Source organism: Miscanthus floridulus, chromosome 10 (genome assembly GCF_019320115.1).
Source record: "Miscanthus floridulus cultivar M001 chromosome 10, ASM1932011v1, whole genome shotgun sequence".
Classification (NCBI taxonomy): Eukaryota; Viridiplantae; Streptophyta; class Magnoliopsida; order Poales; family Poaceae; genus Miscanthus; species Miscanthus floridulus.
Window position 1 is genome coordinate 44,687,782 of NC_089589.1, and position 15,079 is coordinate 44,702,860.

General features: G+C 45.3%; 1 pseudogene; it reads left to right on the forward strand.

The window, feature by feature from the left end:
- Window positions 1-1,287: 1,287 nt before the first annotated feature.
- Window positions 1,288-13,234, forward strand: LOC136488524 (obtusifoliol 14-alpha demethylase-like; annotated as a pseudogene).
- The last annotated feature ends 1,845 nt before the right edge of the window (window positions 13,235-15,079 follow it).

A 15,079-nucleotide genomic window follows, 5' to 3' on the forward strand; every position in this document is an offset into this window, starting at 1 on the left:
ATGAAATTGGTGGCCATGGTTTTGGCTAACTTTAGCTAGCACAATAAACTAACATGGCTCAATGAGAGAGCTGCCAATGGTGCTATACTTTGGTATTGTGAACATAACATTTATTGTCATGGTCTATATTCTGTTTTCCTAACCAAGAAATTACTATGTTAATAATGATTTTGACATTTTTTCTAAAAAAAAATCTCACCAATGTTTGAAGATGTGTTACCCTCCAAAGTATTTAAGTTTTTTATGTAAATACAAACACAAATAAAGCACTATGTTTTCTCAAATACTTATTATGTTTTCTCAAATATTTGAAATCATTATTAATCTAGTTAAATAGCAATGAATTTCATTAAAGAGAATGTTATTTCTAAATTAATTTATGAATTATAGATATAGTTTTCTTGCTACACTCATGCAGTTGCATTTGAGTTTTTTGGTGCACTAGTAGAGAAACGACTTTTGATCCACTTCGAAATTTGGCTTTAGTCTCGGTATTTTTCGCGCCCGGGACTAGAGAAACCTTTAGTCCCGGTTGATAGCCTTGGGATTGTCCACTACGAATCTTCTCCACCAAGGAAGGGGTCTCCTCACCCGTCACCCCAAAGTACCCACCTCTCCACGCCAAGCCTGGAGGGTCGGTCATCGGTGTTGCTAGTGAGCCACAAAGATAACTTAATTAACTATTGTCATAGTTTTACTGCATTACTACAGTCTATCTCATCAAATAAGATTACTCCGATGCTTGGAAGTTATTCCATTCCAAAATAGTACAACAAACGATTTTACTTGGCATGGTATTCAAGACAACACATTGGACACTAGTTTCTCTTATACTCGTCATCTATGGCATCAAAAGTTTGATCATTAGGAAGTATTTCTAAATATAAATTGAGCGCAAACCTTTTGTGGCACAAGCTTTTCATATCGTTGAATTAATTTTTAATCAAAGATTATGATGTTTGAATCTAGAAATACATGCTCGCTTTATATTTTAGGATGCAAGGATAAGTATACATCAATTTTTTTTCTTTTGTTTTACTATATTTTTTCATTGCCTTTGATTTTATTGTCTCTATAACCTTGTGTGCTCAGAAGAATCTTTAGGTCGTAAGAAATACCTGAATTTCTTACCATGTAAACAAACACAAATGTTTGTTATAGCTAAGCTGTAGAATATGTTTCCATATTTCATTTGTTTGATGACATAAAGACCATTTACATGTAAACAGTTAATGTAACTTCCAACTCAACTTCATTTTTATGTAGTGCTTTCATCAACACCAAGCTGCTGCACTCTGTCATTCTACCAATAACTGTGTCAGCATGGATATGACAAATGACATCGTGTGGCTCACCATAGCACTTGCTTCCATCACCGTGATAATCACCAAGGCTAAAAGGAAAACAACTAAGCTTGATTCAAAATGCATTAGGATGCCTCCACCAGCAGTGAAGGGTCTTTCTATCATTAGAATTTTGCATAGACTTCTTACGAAAGGTCTGCAACAAATGATCCATATATGACCAATATAAAAAGTTGGGGAGTGTGTTCACAGTAAGTTTCTTTAGAATGAAGGCAACGTTCTTGATTGGGACAGAGGTCTCTGCTCATTTTTATCAAGGCACCGATTATGAGATTAGCAATGGTGTTGGCCTCGAGTTTACTGTGCCCATGCTTGGCAAAGAGGTTGGCTATGGCGTGGACAGTGCCACCCAAAATGAGCAGTTTCGTTTCGACGTTCTAAAACCATCAAAGTTGAGGAGCCATTATGGTTCCATACTTCATGAAGTGGAGGTAAGTAACAATTGACCATGTCTGAAGTTTGATGCCTCATCTTCCATGACACCTTAATCAAACTTTGATGCCTTACATTTATGGTGCCTGAATCAAACCTGGTTAATTATTATTTCTCCTATAATCTGTAGTCTTTCAAACCATCATGAAACTTGGTTTTGTTTTATATTTGAACCATTTATGAAAAGTACACAGGAAACAATTTTGTCTTGAACAAACTTTTACTGACTATGCTTCTAGTTAACGTGGTGATTGTTCTAATTGGTCGGCACAGATTGCCACTTATCACTACGGGAAACACGTGATTTGCCGAGTGCAAAAATCTTTGCCGAGTGCTAAATTTCGGGCACTCGGCAAAGACCTGCTTTGCCGAGCGCCGCACTCGGCTAAATATAGCCCTCGGCAAAGAGGCCTTTGCCGAGTGCCTGACACTCGGCAAAGACCTGCACTCGGCAAAGGCTGGCAGACACTCGGCAAAGATTGGTAGGGGCCTAACGGCATCCAACGGCGTCCTCTTTATCGAGTGCCCCCCGTTTGGCACTCGGCAAAATATTTTTTTTTGGTTTTTTACCACCAATTTTTTTGAAGCTTCAGTACACTACCACAAACAACATGTTTAAATTTGGGACATTTTCATTGCCTTTTGGCATATTTCTATAGTTTATTTTGTTTTGTTGAATTTTTTCAGAAAATGTAAGTTTGAACTGCAGGTGCATCGAATAATGGATTACATTCGTTCAAAAAATGTTATCCTTGTTTCTTAGTGTAAATTTAGGCTAAATCCAAGAACTGTCTCAAAATATCGATCAACGTGCTCACGGGGCAACGCTGCCAACTTGCGTGTGAGTGGTTTTTTAATTGTAAAAAATACGAACGAATTCCGAAAATCATGAAACTTGTCGAGTTGTCGCCCTATCGTATGCGTATGCTGTGGAAAAAATTTGAAAAAGTTTTGACCACGTTGTCATGTACGATGCTCACAAACCAGAACATCTCCATGTGGAGATGTCCTAGTTTGTGAGCAGCGTACGTGACAGCATGATGTCCTGGTTTGTGAGCATCGTACATGATAACGTGCTCGAAACTTTTTCAAATTTTTTCCACGGCATACGCATACGATATGGCGACAACTCGACAAGTTTCATGATTACGATATGGCGACAACTCGACAAGTTTCATGATTTTCGGAATTAGTTCGCATTTTTTACAATTAAAAAACCACTCCCACGCAAGTTGGCGGCGTTGCCCCGTGAGCACGTTGATCGGAATTTCGAGACAGTTTCTGGATTTAGCCTAAATTTACACTAAGAAACAAGGATAACATTTTTTTGAACGAATGTAATCCATTATTCAATGCACCTGCAGTTCAAACTTACATTTTTCGGAAAAATTCAACAAAATAAAATAAACTACAGAAATATACCAAAAGACAATGAAAATGTCCCAAATTTAAACATGTTGTTTGTGGTAGTGTACTAAAGCTTCAAAAAAAAATGGTGGCAAAAAACAAAAAAAATTATTTTGCTGAGTGCCTAGGGTTGGCACTTGGCAAAGAGCTGCTGATTTTTTTTAAAACTTCGCCGAGTGCCAGATCACGACACTCGGTGAAGAAAATTGACTTTGCCGAGTGCCGCCGATCTGGCACTCGGCAAAGCCACCTTATCCCTTCACCCGCGCCCGGCCGTCTCTCTCTCTCTCTCTCTCTCTCTCTCTCTCTCTCTCTCTCTCTCTCTCTCTCTCTCTTTCTCTCATTTCTCTCTCCCTCTCACCTCTCTCTCCCTTAGCCGCCACCGCCGCACATTGCCGGCCCGCGCCTCCGCCCCGGCCCGCACCTCCGCACATCACCGGCCACCGTGCCTCCCCGTGCGGCGAGCCCTCACCGACCGGCGCCCCCGGGCCGCCTCCCCGTGCGGGCCCCAGTGTTGCCGCGGCGCAACCCGCCGGCGGCCACCGCCCGCGTCGGCCCCCTCGGCGGCCACCTCCCCCACCTGCGCGCCCCCTCGGCGACCACCTCCCCCACTGGCGGCCACTGCAGAAGAGAGGAGGAGGAGGCGCGTTGCGGCCACCGCCCTCGCCCAGCCTCCACCGCCCCCGCCCGGCCTCCACCGCCCGCGCCGGCCCCCTTGGCGGCCACCTCCCCCGCCTGCGCACCCCCCTCGGCGGCCACCTCCCCCATCGGCGGCCACTGCCCTCGTCGGCGGCCACTGCAGAAGAGAGGAGGAGGAGGCAGGGGAGAAGAGAGGAGAAGGGGAGAAGAGAGGAGAAGGAGAGGAGAAGGAAGGTGCTGGCCTAGGCCCGTCGACCCTCATGCCGCTGCGGCCGTCCCCATCGTCGTCGCCGACCCTCGTTGTTTCCATTCTCGTCGCGAAGGTATGCCCTACAGCTGTAGTAGTTAGTAGTAGTACTTAGTAGTGTTAGTAGTAGTTAGTAAGTAGTAGTAGTTAGTAGTTAGTAGTGTTAGTAGTATTGTTAGTAGTAAGTAGTGATAGTAGTAGTGTTAGTAGTTGTAGTGTTAGTGTTAGTAGTAGTTGTAGTGGTAGTAGTACTTGTTGTTGTACTACTTCGATACTTTCATCTGCATGGAAAGAGAACTAAAGTACATGGCTCGTCTGGGTATATATATGTTTGTTGGCCTTCGTGCCTATGTTTGGTATATATGTGGTTGTTGGCCATCGCGCCTATGTTTCTTGCAGGTTTTGGAAACCTCCCCGTGTAGGGGAGGTGCTGCCGAAATTTTCAATGGATTCTAACCTATTGCCTTTTTATGTAGGAGAAGGACCCGTGGGAGGGACTCGGTGACCCTGATCGTCTTTGTCGGTGCTGCTGGTCTGCCTGCACCGCATCGCCTCACCACTGCACCGACACGCCACTGCCCCGCTAGCCTGACTCCACCGCCACCCTAGGTATAACCCCCTCCTCCTTTGCATGCATGTTTTATATGGTCACGTAGCCTAGTTAGGCATCTCCCATTTGAAAGAGATATGGTCGAAGGTATGTAGATCTTTGCATATCTGCGACCGTATCTCTTTCGGATTGTCCATGTATTTTGGACAGCCTGCGGATGCATAGATGAGGTTAGTTTTCATGGTTTGCTCTGGTCCGAGACAGACTTTCGGCATCACCTCCCTGTTGTTCTTCGGACACACACTCTCCCTTGCAGGACATGTATCGGGAGAACAGCGGGGATGTGCTACCGAAATTCTGTCTCAGATAGGAGCGGAGCATTGAAACTGACCTCATATACGCATCCGCGGTGGGATTAGGACCTATCCTCACCTATTAGATGGTAGGAATGCCGTGCAGATGTAATTGCTGGTTATATTACTCACTTACATATGTATATGCCAGAGGATGGAGCACCGTGATTGGATGTACATGGGCCACACAAGTATGACCCCAGAATGGATGACTAAGACTAATGCTTTCTTGGAGCATTCATTTGGCGAGGCTGCTAGAGGGTCGAGTCGGATGCCGTGTCCCTGTAGCAAATGTGACAATCGTGTAAGAAAGAATAGGAAGAACATGGGGGAAGATCTTTGCAAGTATGGATTCACGCCAAACTATACCTGCTGGATCCACCATGGTGAAGCCGATCGTATTAGAGAGGAGGTGGTGAGACCACACCTCGAGGCTTTTGATGGAGATGCCGGGGTAGCAGACTGGATGGATGACTTTTAGGAGGCACGATTCGGTGAAGGATTAGAGGACGAGCCAGAGGAATCCACAAAGGCGTACTACGATATGCTATCTTCGACACAGAAGCCCCTTCATGAAAAGACAATGGTTTCGCAACTGGATGTCATTGGACGCCTAATGGCGTTCAAGTCGCAGTGTAGCATGAGTCGAGACAACTTCGATGGTATGTTGGTAGTTGTTGGATCCCTGCTTCCGGAGGGTCACAATTTGCCAAAGAACTTATACGAGTCATAGAAACTTCTTCGTGCCCTTAAGATGCCGTATGAGCACATCCATGCTTGTCCGAATGGTTGCGTCCTATTTAGGAAAGATCACGAGAAAGCAACGCACTATCCAAAGTGCAAATCCTCTAGGTATCTGGAGGTCGACACTAGTGATGGCAAGAAGGAATAGCTTGGTATCCCCGTGAAGGTCCTACGGTACCTTCCTGTCATACCAAGGATCCAACGGCTGTACATGACAGAGGAGTCCATGAAACAGATGACATGGCACAAATATGGCAAAAGATACAATGTTGACAAGATGGTACACCCATCGGATGGCGATGCATGGACCCATTTCAATGGCATACATCATGGTAAAGCTGAGGAGGCTCAGAATGTACGTGTAGCGCTGGCAACAGATGGGTTCAACCCCTATGGATTGCTGGCAGCCCCATACACTTGTTGGCCCGTGTTCATGATCCCCCTCAATCTCCCCCCCGGCGTCATGTTTCAACCCAAGAACGTATTCTTGACACTGATAATTCCTGGACACCCGGGGAACAAGATGGGTTTGCCTCTCATTGATGAATTGATCCTTGCTTGGGAAAAGGGGGTACTGACATACGACCGAGCTACAAAGAAGAACTTCACAATGCATGTGTGGTACCACTACTCCCTGCATGACTTCCTGGCGTATGGCATATTCTATGCGTGGTGTGTTCACAGGAAGTTCCCATGCCCAATATGCAAGATAGCTGTGAGGTTCACTTGGCTGAAGAGGGGTGGCAAGTTTTCTTCGTTTGACCAACATCGTCAATTCCTCCCTCTTGACCATCCATTCAAACAAGATGTCAAGAACTTTAGGAAAGGGGTTCAAGTCACCGACCCTGCACCTCAGATGATGACCGATGCCGAGGTCCATGCAGAGATAGAGGCTCTCAAAGATGATAAAGAGAAAGGTGGTTTTATTGGATATGGTGAGGAACACCAGTGGACTCATAAATCGGGCTTGACTAGGCTCCCCTATTTCAATGACCTTCTTCTTCCACACAACATTGATGTAATGCACATAGAAAAGAATATCGCCGAGGCGCTTTTTGCAACACTCATGGACATTCCTGATAAGTCAAAGGACAACGTTAAGGCTAGACTGGACCTAGCAATGATGTGCGATAGGCCAAAGCAAGTGATGAAGCCTCCCGCGCCCGGCAAGAAATGGTGAAGGACTCCGGTCAATTTCACCTTGAAAAAGGACTAAAGGAAGGAAGTATTGCAGTGGATCCAGACGTTAATGTTCCCTGATGGGCATGCGGCGAATTTGAGTAGGGGAGTGAACTTGTCCACTATGTGAGTCTTAGGGATGAATAGTCATGACTACCACATATGGATTGAGCGGCTCTTTCCTGTGATGACCCGGGGATACGTCCTTGAGCATGTGTGGTGCGTGCTGGCAGAGTTAAGCTATTTCTTCCGCCAGCTTTGTGCCAAGGAGTTATCTTGGGACGTGATTGATGACTTGGAGAAAGTGGCACCTGTGTTGCTCTGCAAGTTGGAGAAGATCTTCCCACTCGGCTTCTTCCTAGCGATGCAGCATCTGATTTTGCACCTACCGTACGAGGCACGAATGGGGGGGGGGCCGTGCAGGCTTGTTGGTGCTATACAATTGAGAGATGTCTAAAGTGTAGAAATAAAGCCAAAATTGAGGCTTCTATGGTAGAGGCATTCATTCTGGAGGAGGTGTCAAACTTCACAACAGCATACTATAAGGATGGCCTTCCCAGCGTGCACAATCGTCCCCCTCGTTACAACACGGATGAGAGTTCATCGAACCTCAGCCTTTTCAAAGGGCAACTCAAAAAGGCAAGTGCATCGGGCACCAAAACCTTGCGGCATGATGAGTGGCGCACTATCATGCTGTATGTGTTGTTGAACCTTGACGAAGTGAAGCCTTATGTGTAGTAAGTTCTTAATGAGCTTGTTACATACGCCCTTGTCACTATCCTCCATCTATCGAACCCCCTTATCTCTTGTTTTTAGGGAATTTCTGAATAAATACTAGAGAGGGAATAGGGCTCCTTCCCCTCAAGAAGAAGATAGTCTTCTCAAAGATGGTGTGCTCGATTTCATATCCTAGTTCGATACGAAGGTACCGTCCAATTTACCTCGTTCAATCTTTGACATCCCACTTTGCTCCTACGAGCGAGTAATGTAACGATCTATCCGGCCTCACCTTGCAGGCCCGCAAGGATGCGGAAATGGATGCTGAGTTGAAAAGGCTCACCAAAGGCTTCACCTACAAGGTCAAGTCATTCACCGTTTATGATGTGAATGGCTATCGCTTTCACACAAGAAACTACGAGCGGAGTTGGCCCAATCGGAAAACCACGAATACCGGTGTTCATACGCTCGGCACCGATGAGCGCGACTACTACGGCATAGTAGAAGAAATATACGAGCTCAATTTTGAGTGTCGCAAAGCTCCTAATCAAGTCATATTCAAATGCCATTGGTTCGATCCTAATGTCATGAGAATAGCCCCTGAGATTGGACAAGTCGAAATTCGACATGATTCTGTCTATCAAGGAGAGGATGTCTATATTGTGGCTCAACAGGCCATGCAAGTTTATTATCTCCCATGGGCGTGCCAAAAAGACCCCAATCTTATCGGTTGGTACCTTGTGCAGTTGGTATCGCCGCACGGTAAACTGCCTGTCCCAAACGATGAGGATTACAACTTTGACCCAAACACATGGGAGTTCTATCAACCTGAGGGGCTAGAAGGGAGGTTTGACATAGACATGTTTTCGCTGATGGGCATGAAAGTAGACAATGACATTGATCAGGACGATGTAGATGAGGATGATGGAGAAGAGGTGCAAAATGCTAAGGACTTACAAATGCTTGAGCGATTATAGTTAGGCGATGACAATGATGACAACGATGGAGATGAGCCCAATTTACTCGACAATATTGATAGTGATGACGACACGTATGATCCAGCCATTGCCGATCGTGAAGAATATTTCTAATTCATGTAATACTATATTACTATTATTATTATTATTATTATTATTATTATTATTATTATTATTATTATTATTATTATTATTATTATTGCAATTATGTTTTGTTCATTTTGCATCTCTTTATAAGTACTTGTAATTTAACTGTGCTAATTGGTTTACTCTTTAAAATTGCAGGCACTCGACAAAATGCCAGGCGGAAGGCAGGCCCATCGGGGGGTCAACTCCCTCTACATGAGGGAGCGCTCACCACCCCACGCTGAGGAGGACCCCTTGCCGGAGCCGCCGACGAGGAGGACGAGGAGCAGCTACCCCCGCGGCCGTCCGAGGATGAGGGTGCAGCTGGCTGCCACCCTGTCGGTGGACGAGGACGACCAGGCAGTGGGCCTGCACATAGGAGGGGGTGGCACTTCCTCTGACTCGTCGGACCACGGGGAGGCAGCGATAGCGACAGCAGGGGGTTCCACTTGCACTGTCTCTGGCTCTACCTCGTCGAGAGTCTACTTGCGCGGGCCCTCGCAGCTCCTGGCGTGGCCGATCCCACTTCACCGACGCCCGGTGATTCGACCCAGCGGCAACAAGTAAGTATTATTTCACTACTATTTCATATGACATGTTGAAAATCGAACTGGAGACTAACAATTCTTCTTAATGACTCTTGCAGCAACTGGGAAGTTGTGTCCGGAACGGGCTGGCACATCAATGGCACCCTGGGCCTTCTGATTCGGCAGCACTACCCTAGCATGGTCACCTACACCTCGGTGACTTCACCGCCCTGGACGTGGGACCACTTCTACGTTGCCGAGGACAGCGAGTTCGGCACCGTTGCGGCGTGGATCAAGGCCGAGTTCTGGGTGAGTCTTCATCGCACTAAATTGGTCAATACTACGCATTCATTGGTCATTCTTGAAATAATGAAACGATACATGATGTCTATATGAAGGACTTCTTCAGGTGCGACGAAGGGTTTGAGGAACGGGCGGCATGAGTGTAGGACAAGGTCTGTAGGTCCCGACTCTCGGACCTGTACCACGAGATGTGGCTCTAGTGCATCATCCACTACAGCGCCGACGTCCTTGGTCAGGTGGTGAGGAAAGCCGATGCCAGGACCAGGACGCTCACCAAGGAGTAGTACCTCTCGGTAAGTACGAAACATTAATACTGACTCCTTCCATGAAGAATAGGTAGGCTTCATTTCATCTTCTGACATATCAATAACTTGATGGCATGCAGCAATGTCCTGATTGGTGCGCTAGGCACCACCTCTGCTGGGAGGCCATTGTGGACAGGTGGCTCTCGGAGGAGTGGGCGGAGAAGCACAACATCCATCATGACTGCCGCCTACAGATGGGTGGGGCGCCACACCACCAAGGCAACCGGAGCCTCAGCGCGTACGCCCAGACATGGGTAATCTTCTTTGTGTTTTCATCTTTATTTATTTATTCTAACGCTTAATTCTCATTACTTGTAATCATCTTTATGTTTTCCTCGCAGTCCTAGGCGCACCAAGGTCAGGAATGCAACGAGTTCATGGCGTATGCCCTGGCACACAAGGGCAAGGTGACGGCCCCGGAAGTCACATACAACCCGGCGGACGGGCCTGAGGCGTACACCAATGCGAGCGTCCACAGCAAGCTTAGCGAGTACACCTCGGCGGCCCGCGAGCGCCATGGGGAGGACTTCGATCCGGCCACCCAGCCCCTGGACACAGACCTCTTGATGAGGATGGGAGGAGGGAAGCAGCACGGCCGGTACTGGATGGCGGACAGCACAGTCGACTCCGCCTCTGTTCCCAACCTCGCCGAGATTCGAGCAAGGAGCACGAGCTCCTCCCTCCCTATACGCTCTCGGCAGCAGAGCTCACAGCAGCAGATGGCAGAACTCTAGGTTAGTACTGTTTTATTCGTCGTTCATTGCTTTTACACATCTACCTTGCCTTTGCATTGTTTAAACATTGCGGGTGGAATGTTGCAGGTCGACTTGCGGAGGTTGGAGGCCCTCCTCCTCCTATAGTGGCTCGCTCCAGTTGTGGCTCCTCCTCCTCCTGTAGGGACTCCGGTGAGTATATATGGTTGTTTATTCCTTTAGCTTGTGCGGCCCTCCTGTAGATACTCATGAATTCGCTTCTCCTTTGTGCAGCAACAATCAGTGGGTTCGAACCGGACTCCTCAAGGTGGCCCTTCTCCACAAGCCGGGTGGACATCTGGCCCTCCTCAAGGTGGCAATTCACACTCCGGGTGGGGAGGCTGGCAGTAGGTACCGTTTATTTGTTTCTTTTCATGTTGCATGGACTTGTGTTAGACTTAGCCTTTTGTTGGACTACTACTAGAGACATATATATATTGTGATGGATATTGTCATGGATGATGCGGATGTATGTGATGGATTATGGACAATGGATTTGTATGTGATATATTATGGATGGTGGATGTGTATGTGATGGGTTATGGATGTGTATGTGATGGAATATGGATGTGTATGTGATATATCCTGTGCTGTGTGTTGATATATATGTGATTTCTTTGTTTGTGCTGATGGAAAGCAAAAAACCAAAAAAATAGCATTTTCCCCCTCTTTGCCGAGTGCCACACTCGGCAAAGAGGGCTTTGCCGAGTGCCGTGACCATGGCACTCGGCAAAGCTGGGAAGCAGAGACTTAATTTCTCAGCTTTGCCGAGTGCCAGAGCCATGGCACTCGGCAAAGATTTTTTTTTAAAATAAAAAATTTCTTTGCCGAGTGCAAGAGTATGGCACTCGGCAAAGAATTTTCAAAAAAAAGAAAAAAAATTCTTTGCCGAGTGCCGCTGACGTGGCACTCAGCAAAGAGGCCGTTAGAGTTGACGTCGGATTTTTTTATGCCAAGTGCTGATGTGACACTCGGCAAAGGCTTTACCGAGTGCCCGATATGTGGCACTCGGCAAAGAAACCTTTGCCGAAGGGTTCTTTGCCGAGTGCGGCACTCGGCAAAGCCTTTGCCGAGTGTATTTAGGGCTTTGCCGAGTGCTGCAGGCACTCGGCAAAGCGCCTGAATCCAGTAGTGTATTATTTGCTGTAGATAGTTTGACCAAATCGTGTGAACAAAATTGACATCAATTCCTACATATATGATGATGCACAAATTTTGGCATAGAAACACCATATGAAACTGTTAAGGCTTTATATGTTTGATCTAAAGTATATGGTGTAAGATATCTGTTATCACTGTTGAGGATGTTTGTCAGATTTTCACAAAAGTTTAAAGGAATAAAATGCTCTATTTCATTCCATTGAAATTCACTCAGAAAAAATGTTCTAACAATTTGGGAATTTATCACTAGTTGTTTACCATGAATTTGAAGAGTGTATAACATTCCACCATTTGCTGCATACCTTACTTTAAAAAAATGCTAGGTTCGCTAAAGAGAGTTACAGTAGAGTGTCATCTCACTTCTGTCCACACAATTGTTACATGTTTGCCACCCAATTCACACAGGGCACTAAATTAGTTAACTTGACCATGGTGATGCATTTTCTACAGGAGTACTTTGAAAAATGGGGACATCAAGGCATAGTTGACCTAAAGCACGAATTGAACCAATTACTCATGCTAATCTCTGGGCGATGCTTACTGGGGAAACAGGTTAGGGAGAAGATGCTTGATGAGTTCTTTACTCTGTTGCAAGAACTCACCGATAATGGCATGTGCCTAACCAGCATATTCTTCCCGTACGTCCCAACTCCAGCAACTCGACGACGTGACATAGCACGTGCCAAGCTCTCAGAGATGCTCACTGAAATTGTGAGATCACGCAAGGAATATAGCCATGTGAGAATGACGTGCTGCAGAACTTTATTGATTTCAAATATAGATATGGTCGGTCTACAACAGAATCAGAGGTCATTGGATTGATGATTACTTTGATCCTTGCAGGAAAACATACAAGCACCATCACTAGTATATGGACAGGTGCTCACTTGCTTGCTAGTGCAAGGATCCTGAAATCTGTCCTCGTGGAGCAAAAGATATTAATCAGTAAGTACGGGGATCATTTAGACTATAACGCCTTTCTAGAGATGGACACCTTGCATAATTGCATCAAAGAGACGCTACGCATCCATCCTCCAGTTGCTATATTTCGTCGCAAGGTACATAAGAACTTCATTGTACAGACAAAGGATGGTACTGAATATGAGATCCGTAGCGGGCATACCTTAGTAAGCCCAGTGATATTCAATAACAATTTATCTCACATTTATAAGGACCCGGATGTGTATGACCCAGACCGGTTTGGTCCTGGAAGAGAAGAAGACAGAGTTGGTGGTAAGTTTGCTTACACGTCATTTAGTGGTGGAAGGCATGCTTGCAAAGGCGAGTCATTTGCTTATTTGCAAATTAAGGTGATATGGAGCTATTTGCTAAGAAACTTTGAGCTAAAATTGGAATCTCCTTTTCCTGAGCCTGATTGGACCAAGCTAGTCGCGGAGCCTAAAGGAAGAGTAATGGTGAGTTACAAGAAGCGGCTGCTAGCTACCACCTAGGTCGTGAATGCCTAGCTACTTATGTGGATCCAATAACTAAGTATGCTTGTGTGTGTAATATGTATGCACGTATCATGTTCATGACACATGTTGTATGGACTGATGTTGCCATTATCAAATACAGCGGGTACCATGCATGGGAGCTTAAAACGGAAATTGGAAATGATATATCTCTCTCAAGAAAAGGAAGAACTTGGAATGGCAAATGCAAAAAGAACATTATGTTAATACCAGCATTATGTGTAATAAATCATCTGTTTGATCACTAGAACGTACTTCTATATACAAATCCAATGCAACCAACCTCTTTTTTAGCACACGTTTTCTTATTGTTAGACTACTTGTTAGTCAAAGACTACAATGTGAATCTTTTGAGTGCTTGTGGGCCTTATATTTTGGGACTGAGGGAGTAAGTGTGCAATAAATTTCTTTAATTTTACTTAAATTTTTATTATATAATTGCAATTGTATCGTTTCCATATAATACCATTTGCACATATGATTCTCTAAGTCCTAATGAACACTGGGAAGTGCTAGTGCCTGGACGTCCGAACGGACGCTCGCGCCTCGCATGCCCCGCCTGCCTGGATTTGCACGTTCTGTTTTGCGTGTGCACGCGGGAATCGCCCCGCCCACGAATGCGCACTGTATGACTCTGGCCATCCCATCCAAGAGTATACACTTGAAACATGAAACACTTGTTGTAACATATGTTTGAAACAGCTAAAATATTTGCAACATACACATGCAACATATGTTTAAACATATGCAACATTCAGATAAAATGCTTGCAACATACGTCTGAAACAGATGAAATATTTTGAACGGATGCTGGCAACTTACGTATATAGCCATTGCAACACATGCAACATCCGGGTCTACTTTTGTAACATTCATATGAAACACTTGCAACGTACCTCTGAAACATCTGAAACAATTGAAAACATACGTTTGCAACATGTGCTTTCAGTGCAACATCTCCTTGCTGAGGTTGCGCGTTGCGGCGGCAACGACCTTCCTAGTGGGGAACTACAGCTGTGGCAGAGCGGGGGATGGGGCGAGCAGAGTGGGCACAGCGGGGGATGGAATCGGTAATATCCGCAAGGTCACTGTGCCCATAATTGGCAAATAAGTTGGCTATGACATTGACACCGCCACCGAAAATGAGCAAGGTCATTTCTACTATGACAAACTAAAACCACATTGATTATATAGAACAATGCATTTCACTATATTGTTTTTTGCATGTCACCGACCTGTAGTGCGCAAGGCAGTCTCTCGGAAGCGTGCTTTTGTGGCTACTTTGTATGTCAATTTATGAGAACCAACAGGTGGTACTACACTAACCTTGAAGACATAAGTCGATTTGTCAAACCATATCATATACATATGTTCATTAATATGAATCTAGCTAATTTTGCTCCTTCTGTTTCGTGCAGCATACGGCGTTTTGCCTCCCGTGCAATTAACCTAAAGGATATTCAAGAAGTTTAAGATGATTTCTACAAGTTCTTGATGCGGGAGGTTCTCTGCGAGAGGGGCTTATTCTTTGATCATTATACAGAGTATGCCACACATCCCAAGTTTGAGGCTCTTCGCGCTACAGAACAACCCTTCAAATCATTGTTGTGATGAAGCACAATGTTATTTACTAGCATGTAATGTAAATTATAGTATGCTACAAATACTTTGTGAATCAAGTTTGTATTATTTAACTAGTCCACTAGTATATATGAAGTTTATTGGAATCAACTGCAATAGGCTCTGAAATTTGGTGGGAAATGGGCGATTTCAAATATGGTGGAAAATTTTAAAAATTTAAATCTGATTTTCAGGGGCGGTTCA